This window comes from Elephantulus edwardii, unplaced genomic scaffold (genome assembly GCF_000299155.1).
Source record: "Elephantulus edwardii isolate Elephantulus edwardi_28Jun2011 unplaced genomic scaffold, EleEdw1.0 scaffold00008, whole genome shotgun sequence".
In the NCBI taxonomy this organism is placed as follows: domain Eukaryota; kingdom Metazoa; phylum Chordata; class Mammalia; order Macroscelidea; family Macroscelididae; genus Elephantulus; species Elephantulus edwardii.
In genome coordinates this window covers 35962573-35974198 of record NW_006399758.1, presented here as the reverse complement: position 1 = coordinate 35974198, position 11626 = coordinate 35962573, and the positions used below count along the sequence as shown (strand labels likewise).

Below are 11626 nucleotides of genomic sequence, written 5' to 3'. Positions count from 1 at the left end.
AAAAATGTATTTGCTAGGAATAAGTCATTGTGCAAAATTCGATCATTCTCTCTCCAGCTCCATTTCTGTCACCGAGTCCATGTTTTCCAACTACTGAATCTTCTTCTTTGTTCCCAACTTTTGCATTCCAGTCACCCATTATTATCAATGCATCTTGGTTGCATGTTCGATCAATCTCCGATTGTAAAATTTAGTGAAAAGTGAAATTCTATTGGAGGTGAGCTATGTGTTTTTCCTCATTTTGAGAGTTTTTGTTTTGCAGAAGGACTTGGATGGGATAGGTTTGATTTCTTAAAATAGCTGGAGAATAATCTTTGTCAGAATATTGATAAAAAGGACCGTGTGTGACATATTAGACACCTCCGGGAAAAGGTATCAGTATTGTATGTAGTTATACTCTGACTGAAGAATGTAGAAAATAAGAAGATAAAGAAAAGTGTACTATCAAAATCTGTTGCTATTGAGTCAGAACTGATTCATAGCAGACCCTCCAGTGGATTTTTTTGGAGGCTCCAAATTATATAGGAGGATATTGCCCATCTTTCTCCCAAGGAGCCACTGGTGGATTCAGATCACTAGAGCTTCCTCAATTTTGGATTAGAAGCACAACTTCCTAAGGACTAGGGTAATAGCACTACTTAATAAAGAACAGAAGACCACAAGATGGCTTTGTTCACAATAACAAAGAGTTGGAAACAACCCAAGTGCCCAACAACAAATGAATGAATAGAGAAGCTGTGGTATATTCACACAATGGAATACTATGCTGCATTGAAAAACAGGGAACTCATGCAATGTTATCCTAAATAGGTGACCTTGGAGAACATTATGCTGAGTGAAATATCTAAGTCACAAAAGGACAAATACTGCATAGTGCCACTGTGACAAATACTGCGTAGTGCCACTGTTGTGGGACGGGACTGACATCCGGGTTGGTGTGAGACTGAGAAAAATTGGATAAATTATGTACACTGCATTGAAACAGATGAGGGAGAGAATAGTGAGGGGGGATTGTAGACCAATGAAAGAATTTTTCTTTTACTTTTCAAAGAGAGGAGCGGACTGGGAGGGAGGGCTGGGTAGGGAGAGAAATGCAACAATCAATGAATGGAAATCCAAAATCTCTCTAAATGATCATTAAAATTAATAAAATAAAATTTAAAAAGAGAAAAAATAAAAGCGATATATGATTGGGTATTATGGTTATGACAAGAGTCCAGAGTGAAGGTTGATTGGGGGGTGTGGGGATTGTATACTAATGAAGGAATTTTCTTTTGCTTTTCAAAGAGAAGAACGAACTGGAGAGGAGGGAAGAGCAGGGAGAAAAATGCAACAATGAAAGAATGGAAATCCAAAACCTCTGTAAATGTTCATTAAGATTAATAAAATAATTTTTTTAAAAAGAAAAAGAACACAAGGGATTTATTTCTCATTTACAGTGGGTCACATTCTAAATTATGAGAAATTATGCTTAGGAGTATGTCTACAAATTGTAGAATTCTACAGAAAAGATCAATTGGATAGATAGCCTTCAATTTAAAATCACTTTTTATTTTTAAATTAATTTAATTTTGTTATCATTTGCAATTGGTTTGTTGGATTATTATTTAACTAAATTTTGTTCCATTTTATATGTTGGAATTGAAAATACGTGATTCCATTATGCTATTTCATATTGACAGTAATTTCTAGGGAATTCAAGTTTAAACCATCCTCTCTTCCCTTCATAGCCTGTAGCTGGAGTTGTTGCTAAGTACCCTTCAGTCAGAACTGACCCCTAGCTAACTTAACTCTCTGTCACGTTTTCAGAGACAGTAAATTACAAGGGAGGAGATGTCCCATCGTTGACCAGCAGAGCAGCTGATGGGTTTGAACTGCATGCCTTCAGAATTGCAGTGTAGCTTCTTACTGCTAGGCTATCAGAGCCTCACTTTTGGGGGGAACTTCACCCTGTGACACTCAAAATACAAATGCTATGGCTTAACTTGCCTCCTGATAGTTTTTCTGTCTATGAATCCCTGTTATGAGGTGTACTCAGCTCAAATAGTATACTGTTTGGGGAATTATATTCCCCACATTCATGCTGTTAAGAAAATTTCCATCTGTACATTTGTCATTTCAAATGCATGTTAGCTGCTATGTTAACTTTACATTGTCAAATTTCAAGTATGAATTTGTAGGTAGATTTTATTACAGGGAATAGACCTAAAATCACTCTGGTTATAGAATAAAATGATTTCTTTGTATTAAAAGAATATGAACCTTTAAATTCTCATCTATTTTTTTTATTCTTCTCAATATAAATTGTTTAACAAAAAATTAAATAATTATAGCCTCCTTTGTCAAACAAACGTTTTATACATTTAATGCATAATTATCTTGAAAGTGATTGTACTAATTTGTATTTATTCCTATTTATATTAAGAAATTAACCATATTCAAGCAAAAAAATAGATATTACCTTCATTGGCATGTTATTTTGCTTGTATTGTAAATATCTATGCTGTTTTCCTCTCCATACCTGTTAAATTTGTATGCTGAGCAAATTATTCAAGAGCTGGACTCTATGAAGAGAAATGTGGCATTAGGACCAGAGGAAGACTCATAAATAAGATGACACAACCTTGCTTGATGAAAGTGGGAAGAAATTGAAGCATTTGTTGAAAAAGAGCAAAGAATACAGCCTTTAATATGAATTTCATCTCAATGTCAAGAAAACAAAGATTCTTACCACTTGCCTGAGAGACAACATCATGCATGATATATGGACAAAAGATTCTGTCAACAACTTCATCTTAGATGTCTCTACATTTAACACAGTTGGTACCAGTGTCAGGAAATCAAGAGATATACAGCACTGGGAAAGCCTGAAGTCAGGGACCTCTCCAAATTGTTGAGGAGTAATGCAGTCAGTTTGAGGATTAAAGTGTATATGATTCAGACCAGGCTGTTTCAGATCACTTACCATGCATCTGAAAGCTGGACTATGAATGAATAAAGATCACAGAAGAGAAAAAAAAGATCACAGAAGAATTGATGCCTTTGAGCTGTTGTGTTAGACAAGAGCACTGAAGATCCCAGAGATGGCCAAGAGAACAATTATGTCTTGGAAAGGGTGCAGCTTGAGTGTTCTTTGGAGACAAAGATGATGAGGCTAAGCCTCACATACTTAGAATATATTGCTAGGAGGGGCTATTGCTTGGAGATAGACATAATGCTCAGAAAGGCAGAGAGGGTCAGTGAAGAACATGAAGGTCCTTGGCCAGGTAGATTGACTTGGTGACTAATGCAATGGACTCTAATGTGTCAAGAAGTATGAGGATGGCACCAGACAGGACAGAGTTCAGATCTGTTGTTCATAGGGTCACTATGGGTCTTACTCGACTTGATGGCATCTAACAACAGCAACAACATAATGTTTACAAGGTTGTGTGTAATAGCTACCTATTTTTTCACAGAAACTCAATCCTCAATCTCATACATTGTAGTATGAGAAAAAAAGTATAAATTGTAAAAGTAAATTTAAAAAAATTGTAAATCAATCTGTAATTGTAGGATTATTATCTAATTTAGTAAGTATGCTTGGCATTGTTGTTTTTGCTATTGTTGTTTATTGCTATTGAGTCAAGCACATCTCCCAGCGACCCTATGAACAAAAGATCTAAAGTCTTTCTATAATATCGCTTCTCCAAATTCATAGAGTTTCCAGAGACCTGTGGTTTAGGAAGTGGCTTCCAAAGCTTTTTTAAACTGGGACCTCCATTAAACACTGCCCATCATGGGCAACTGCTATGGCATTTGACTGCCCAATGGCACAAGGCTCAGCATCACAGCAAACCCAGTACAGTGATTTTACCTCAGTATGACAATTTGCTCGAAGAGTGTTGTATGAGTTAGAAGAATATAAATATAACAATACACAAAATATAATAACCAACTTTCAAATCCAAGGGCCTCCATGAAGTCTTTCATTCCACAGCCATTCCCAATCAAACATGCCCATCGGCCCTCACCAAAACAAGAGCACGTGCCCATACTAATTTAGATTCTAAGGTTTTTTTTTTTAATTTAAAAAATATTACTCAAAACTGAACATTTACCACAAACTTAGTATGAGCAATGATCATATATTTAAACACTCACCATATATTTAATAAGTGTTAATATAAGGTTATAGGTAAATTTAAAAAAAGTCCTAATAAATTTTTAGTAAATTGAGTAGCCTTTATTATAGAAAACAATAATACGTTTAGAAAAAAAAAGGGGGATAGCACTATATTAATGAAAATGAGCCTGTGTTATCTTTTCATAATGTGCAGGAATTTGTCATCTTAGTTTGTCTTGTTCATGGTGCGCATTGATACCTACGAGATGAGATACCCTGTTTAAGGTGACAAAACATTTTGTTCTCTCTTCCTCTATTTTACATTCATCTTACTTTCATATGAGCTCATTTTTCTTTCCCATTTCTATTATTTGAAGTTAGACAAGACACACACACCCCCCCACACACACACCCTTTTTTAATGCACCACCACTGACACTGAGAATTACATCATTAGCTAATGTTATATACTGGGAATTTTGGTAGCGCAGACCATCGGGAGTTGTTTTGCTAACTGAAAGTTGATACCTCTGTGGTCATTGAAATCCACCATTGTCTTTGTCAGGGAAAGATGGACAGCCTCTTCCTGCACTATTTACAGCCTTGGAAAACTTGCTTGGAGGGTCAGCCATAAGTCAGTTCTAGCTCAAAGCTAGTAAGTGAATATTAGCTTTTTGTTAGCTATGCCTGTTTAAGACTCTATTACATTTGTTTTTCAATTCCTGGGAATCAGATAACCATCCAACCAAAATATCAATAACCCATATTTCAGATATCCCAAAAGACAAGATAGGAATTGTAAATTAACTTAATTAATACATCTGAGATTTTAGATAATAATTTATTTTTCAGTTTCTCATTTGTTTCAGTTTGTAGATATATAAATGAAAACTTCTCATGTGATGAATTTTCAGATTTTAAAAGAAACTGTAAAAGTGTTTAATGGCCATTATACCATTTCACCTTATATTTACTGTGACTACAGATTAGCTAGTGCTTATTAATGATTTAACTAATTTGGAAATATAAAATTTGTAATCTCAAGCCAACTTCCTTTCTTAACATTTACCTAACTTTAACCCCAGATGAAATAGACTGACAGAATAACTGGGACCATGGGGGTAGGTGTGTCAGAGACAGTGAGACTGGTTCAAGATAAGACAGGGTTCAGAGCTATTGTATGAAAGGTCACTATGAGTCACAGACACATAACAATAACAAAGTTGTGCATAGGGTTGCTATGAGTCACAGACAAATTGATAGTACATAACAACAGCAATAAAGTAAGTAGGGGTACCAACCTCCTGCTACCCTTTTGGTAGGTTCATGCTGGCAGTTGGTGGTGGGTTCTAGTGGCTTGCCAGGGCTTTATGAGGGGTGTTACGGCTGGAGTTCCACAGAGAACAGGCCCTGCCCTGAGCAGCCACTGCATCATGTGTGTGCTACGTCTCATTGTGGGTGAAGCCTTTAGGCTGTTTGGTGGTTTTGGTGAGTTATTCTGGCTTTACTACTGCTTGATAAGATGAGAACACTCTTCGTGTCCCATGAATTCCAGTGGAAGATGAAGCTGAATGTTTCTGTCTTTGGCTTTCTGGTGAGTCTCTGGTTTCTGATCAGACTGGTGTGAGCCTGAAGAAGTCGAATTTATGTAAGACAGGAGAAGCAGGTTGCAGACACCCTGACTGCACTTGTTCAAAAAACATGTCAGATTCTCCCCAAGCTGACTAATAATACTCAGGACGGGTGTGCAGAGACTGAGTTCATTCTGAAGGAAAAACAGCAGAGGGAAAGGTGTTGATGATCAAGGGATCTGAGGACTGCTGTCAAAACGGTTTGGGAAGGAGAACAGTGCTGAGAAAACACCCTCATGCCCTGAAGGAGGAGTGCACCACATGCTCCCAGCCAGAAGAGGGGCGAGGAGAATTGAAGGAGACCATGGAGCACCTGGAGGAGGTGCAGAGTCCTCAGAGCCCTGGGAGGGCTGGCTCAGCAAGAGCGTGGCTCTGCAAGAGAGGAAGGCAGCTGCTCCTTCCCTGCCACATGGGCTCCAGGGCTCAAGGCTGTGGGCTGTGTCACCCCCCAACCTGACCGCCACGGAGGGGTGAATGAGGTCAGTGGGCACAGGGGAGCCACTGTGACTACAACTCTGACCTTCATTCAGGCTCCTTTTCTCTGGCCGTCAGGTGACCCAGGAGTGTGGAGCCTTTTCTCTTCAGAGCGGGAGAATCATCTCTGTCAATGATATTACCCACATGAAAATCCACCCCCATTTCTAAAATACTTATTTTTTAAAAATAATTGAAATAAACAGTAAAAAAAGGACAGTGAGAGTCATATCAGATGATAAACGGACTAATTATTTCTCAAGCATAAATAGAAATATCTGGGCTCAGGTATATTTCATTAAACCATGTTGCTCCTTGGAGGCAAGGATTCTGAGGCTCCATCTAACATACTTTGAACAGGTTGTAAGGAGGGACTAGAGTCTTGAACATACCATAGACCACCAAGAAAACAAACAGGTATGTCTTGGAGAAGGTGAAACCAATTTTCTCTTTGAAGGCGAAGATTTTGAAGTTCCATCTCACATACATTAGACATGTGACATCATGATTGGAAAGTGGAGGGAAACTGCAGGAGAGGAACACCCCAGATGAGACTGATTGACACAGTAACTGGAGTTATGGGAATAGGTGTGTCAGAGTCAATGAGACTGGCTTAGGATAGAGCAAAGTTCAGGGCTATTTTACATGGGTCACTATGACCCAAAGGTGACTCGATGGGACATAACAACAATAACAACAATTTATATTTCATCATCTCTCTCCATTACTACTGCACTTAACTCTGTGAATACGAAAAAAATTAAAAAAACTTCAAAAATGGCAAAATTAAATGTACTACAAAGTGGCCAGACCATCAGCTAGGGACAACTATGAAAAAGTATTGTTTTTACATGTTGTTTGGAAAAGTAGAGGCTCAACAAAAAAGAAGCCCCTCAATAAGCTAGACTGACATAGTGCGTGCAGCAATGGGCTCGAGCAGAGAACAAGAGGATGGTGCCACATAGAACAAGATACACTGTGCTGATCATAGTCAACTTGATGGCACCTAACAATCACATTCTCATCTGCAATTAAAACTTGGAAAGTGTAAAGGGTAGAGACTTGTCTCACATATTGTGGTTATGGATACTTTTCATAAAGGATCCTTTCCTAAGGGAGTAAGTTTTGTGTCTTGTTAAAGAAGTACATATATGTATTCAGGGCCACTGTTCAATACAGCCTCAACTCCACAAGACATCATTGCAGTTGTATTCTCTTTAAGTACTGCCTCCTAGAACACATACAGGGGACAGCATTGTATATGAACTACCCCGAGAAGGTGTCTCCTGAAGTTGTCCTGTAGTGGTCCAATGAATAGCATGAATACTCATTTGTGGAAAAGTGGCTTTTATTAAAGGAAATATATACTGATGTTTCATATATAGTGGTCTTAGTACTGAAAATTGTATGAAGAAGTTATTGGCAACTTCATTTACATAAAATAGAACATTAAAGTTATTGGTATTTTTATTATAAAAGATTCAAGAATATCTTGTTTGAACAACAGAAATTACTTCATTCTAATACAGCAACCTGAACTAAAACACGTTCTATTTCTTCAGGAACACTGATATTGGTATTTTTGAGGTGTTTATTTTTTGCTTTTTTTAATTAAAGTTGTTTTTCATGCTAGGTAGTTGAGGGAACCAACATCTGCAAAAGAATCTGTAGTCATACTTCCTTTGCACCATACTTCTTTCTTGAAAAATCTTTAGGTTGTGGTTAGTGAAATATAGATACTACTTAGTACAATTACTTCTTCATATCATGATATGATAATAAAAACAGTAGTGACAGTAGTTACTGTCTGCCAGATATTACTGTATATTCTGTGTGTTTCACATGTCACTTAATCATCAAGGTAACACAATGCAGCTAGTTGTTGTTGAGTCAGCTCCGGGACATGACAAAGTGAAACTGTATTTCATAAGGTTTTGGAGAACAGAGGTTTTGGAAATAGATCTCCAGGTCTTTCTTCTGAGGATGAGGAAGGTAACATAACATATCCATCCTATGTTGTTGTTGTTGTTGTTGTTAAGTGCCGTTGAGTTGCAGGCGACTCATAGCGACCCTATGAAGGAGAGTCCTTGACGCTTGGGTGCCTTTCATCCTCTCTCCAGGTTCATAGGGTTTCCAGAGGCAAGCTATTATGGAAGTGGATGCCACTTCTCCTTCCACGCTTGTTTAATCGGGGAGCTCCACCCCACTCTCAGTCCGCATTGGGTAGCCAACCGTTAACGCATTTGACACATCAGTGTCCCAGTGTTCAGCCTCACAGCAACCACAAGTGACCGCGGGATGGCAGCATGTACACCAGGGCTATACGACCTAGAGGAATGTCTGAACAAAAACAATGAAAGACTGGCCTGAGGGCCGCGAACTAAGTCACCCACCTTTGTCTTGGTCACATCGTTTTCTCTTCGCTGGGCCAGCTGATTCATTCTCTCTCTCTCTTTTTCTCCATCCTATAGGTAAGCTTAATCATAGAAAGGAAAATGAACTTGCCCAGCACCTTGGGGTCCCTTTGAGTCAGAACAGACTCAACTCTCCCTAACAACTGCAGTGTCATATAGCTAAGGAGGTTATGGAACCCAGACAGGAACCTGGACGGTCTGGGTTCTACTCACCATCTTTAAAGTGTAACTCTTCTCAAAAGCACTGATCTTGATGTTTTAATTCTACTTCCATAAATGATATTGAAAGAATCAACATATAAAAAAATAAAGAAAAAAACATATACTCTCAATTTATTACCATCCTTTTGTTTATTGTCGATATTGGACTAGAGAAAGCCACATGCAAAATTGGAGTTTACAACTCAACTAATTGCCTTTGAGTTGGAACTGCCTGATAGGTGACCTTTCAGGGGGTTTTCAGAGGCTGGAAATCACATAGTAGAAGACAGTCCATCTTTCAGTAAATGAGTAGCAGGTGGATTCAAACCACCTGCTTTTGGAGTGGCAATACAACTCCGACCAATTAGGCCATCAGAAGTTCCTCACAGAACAGGAAACATTGCAGTAAGATGGCAAGCCATTCCTCTGTAAATTGCAACTTGGAGAATTTTCAGGGAGAACAACATTCCAGACAGACATCACTGCACATAAGGCAGAAAGAGGGTTTTTCTTCTGTCAAAAATCCGGGTAGGTTTTGGAAACAAGGGAGACACTCTATAAGGGAGCTTGAATCAGATTCTTTCTGTAGAAGCATTCCTATTCAGAGCATACAGAGGGCACATCTGTGCTTCTGGAAGACATCATTAAGAGTGAGAAGAAAGTCAGGGATGAGAGGAAGGAAACGTCATAGAGTTTAGCAGCAGACAAAATTACCTTTTGCCTGATTATTTGACTTGAGGAGAGAAAAGCATAGGATAATACCTGTATTTCAGATTTGGATCTTAGAAGCATATTGGAATTTTCAGCAGAGATAATATCACAGAACACAATATACATTTGAAGTACTGAAACCATGTTCTGTTTTTATCACATGTATTAGAAATGATTAAAAGATAAAGAAATGAAGATACAAATGCACTTATCTGCTTATACTATAATTTCTATAATCTATGTTTACCTATAAATTGTGAGTTTAGCAAGGAAAGGACTTATTGTCCTATTCATCTTTTTCTCCATACTTTGTTTCACATTTTGTAGCTAAAAATGCTAGAGCTAGTGACTCGATAAGTAAATTAATGAATAAATCGTTAAAACATAAGAAATACAAGGCGCTCTTGTGTCAGCTCCTGTATGAGAGGTATAAGGTTAATCGAAAGCTGTCCCCCTCTCTGTGGCTCAAATTCATCAGCTGCTCTGCTGGAAAAGAAGCCTACTGGAAGCTCAAAAATTTTATAAATATGCTACCAAGCCTAAGGTTGTTGTTGTTGTTATGTGCCGTTGAGTTGTTTCCGACTCATAGCGACCCTATGCACAACAGCCCTAAACCCTGCTCTATCCTGCACCAACCGCACCACCTCTGACACACCCATCCCGATTACCCCAGTCACCGAATCAATCCATCTCATAGAGGGTCTTCCCCTCCTGCGCTGTCCCTCCACCCTCCCAAGCATGATGTCCCTCTCCAAGGACCCGTCCCTCCTGGCAACATGTCCAAAGTATGTCAGACGAAGCCCCAGAATCCTTGCCTCCAAGGAGTAGCTTGGTTTAATCCTCTCCAAGATGAATCTGTTTGTTTTCCTGGCAGTCCATGGTACATTCAGTACTCTTCTCCAGCACCACAGCTCAAAAGCATCCACTCACCAAGCCAAAGGTGGGTGATTTTAACTGTGGCCCTCAGGCCTGATTTTAATTGTTTATGGTCACACATTCTTCTAGGTCTGTCCATCTGTTGTACAGAGATAATTCATGGTTATTGTGATGTTAAACACTGTGACAGTGATGTGTCAAATGCGATAATGGTTACCCATGGTTGACAGTGTTTGGTGGAGCTCCCTGATTAAAACAAGCTTGGAAGCAGGAGTGGCATCCACTTCTGAAATAGCTTACCTCCAGAAACTCTGAACTTGGAGAAATGATGAAAGTTACAGTGAGTCTAGTCGCTTACAACTCAACAGCTCTTAACAACAACAGCAGCAACAATGACATATATATCTATCTCGTGAAAATCCTTGCCACTGGACCAATAGGCAACATCATAAGAGATGCAGAAAAACTTGAGACTGTCAACTACTTCAACTTACTTGGATCTACAAACAATACACTTGGTACTAGCAATCAGGAAATCAGGAGAGGTATTGCACTGAGACAGTTTGTAGCCAAGAAACTCTCAAATTATTGAGGAGCATTGACGTCACATTGAGGACTGAGGTGCACCTGGTTCAGGCCATGTTCTTTTCTGTCACTTGATATGCATTTGAGAGCTGGGCAGTAAATAAGGATGACAGAAGAAATGATGCCTTTGAATTGTGGTGTTGGGGAAATGTGCTGAATATCTCATGGACTGCCAAATGAACAAACAAATATGTCTTGGAGAAAGTGCAGCCAGAGTGCTTTGTCTTACATATTTTGGATATGTTGCTAGGAGAGGTGATTCCTTAGAGATGGACATCATGCTTGGAAAGGTAGACGGATGGTAAGCAAAGGAAGACCCGCAACCAGATGGATGACAAAGTGATTGTAGTAATGGACTTGAGTGGTCCAGAGAGTGTAAGGTTGGCATAGAATAAGACATAGTTCATATTTGTGGTTTATAGTGTCACTAGTTGACTTGATGGCATTAAAAAACCAAGAATATATGTATATTTTGTATGTGTGTGTATGAAATATGTATTATATATATCAAATATATATAATCTTTCTAGTATGTATTAAAATATAATTTATATATATTGATTGCCATCAGGCTGAGCATGCCTCATAGCAACCCTATAAACAAAAGGCCTAAATCCTTTCTGTAACTA

The 11626-nt window shown here is 38.6% G+C and overlaps 1 protein-coding gene across 1 annotated transcript in view; it reads left to right on the top strand.

Moving 5' to 3' along the window:
• The window catches only part of MMP16 (matrix metallopeptidase 16 (membrane-inserted)), a 380069-nt gene that overhangs the window by 187819 nt on the left and 180624 nt on the right, over positions 1–11626 (top strand). The gene's annotated exons all lie outside the window — the stretch shown is intronic.